Source organism: Penaeus monodon, chromosome 20, assembly GCF_015228065.2.
Source record: "Penaeus monodon isolate SGIC_2016 chromosome 20, NSTDA_Pmon_1, whole genome shotgun sequence".
NCBI classification, from domain to species: domain Eukaryota; kingdom Metazoa; phylum Arthropoda; class Malacostraca; order Decapoda; family Penaeidae; genus Penaeus; species Penaeus monodon.
Window position 1 is genome coordinate 44,149,180 of NC_051405.1, and position 743 is coordinate 44,149,922.

Here is a 743-nt window from a genome sequence, read left to right on the forward strand (position 1 = left end):
TCTTTTTATGAAGGCTTTCTCACTGGTAACTCGAAGGATTTCGAATAATCCTTTAAGTCTGTATCTCTGCAGAAGTTACCTGAAGAAGGTCTTAGCGTTCGATGGTCCTAAAACGACATTCAGCTGTCATCTGTCCGGTCGCACTTTGCTCACCTCGTCCGGAACAAAACCTTATTTCGTTTCGACGCGAGTTACATGACTTTGAATATCTGTAAATACCAATCGTTGAGTCAGTGGCATGTTTATTGTCACATGACTGATAATTGGATACAGGGAAGAGGGCAGACAGCAAAATAACAGGCCTGTGAAAACCTATTCGAACCCGCGACAGAAAGGATCAATAGTCATGAAACTGGTTCGATGAGACGCCTCGTGAGCGTGGTTGCAGCATGGCCTTTTTAAACCCAAAGATATCGCGGGGAAACCTCTTTCCGGGCCCCTTTGACTTTTATGGAACCGATTCACCTGTGAGGAAGACGACTTTAGTTTACTTTTGGTATATATAGTACAGTTATTTTATGTATACATTAAATTTATTGTTAGAACACAATAAAAAATAGGATATGGATATTTTTAGAACTGAATATCAAACAAGTTCTACACACATGTATGTATGTACGTACACACACAATAATTGTTTGGTGTGATTTTGTAGTTTTTTTTTTTTTTTGTATGCATATATTTATTTGTAAACTGTACTATGCATATACTGCAATACACTTACACACACTAGCCCAACACCC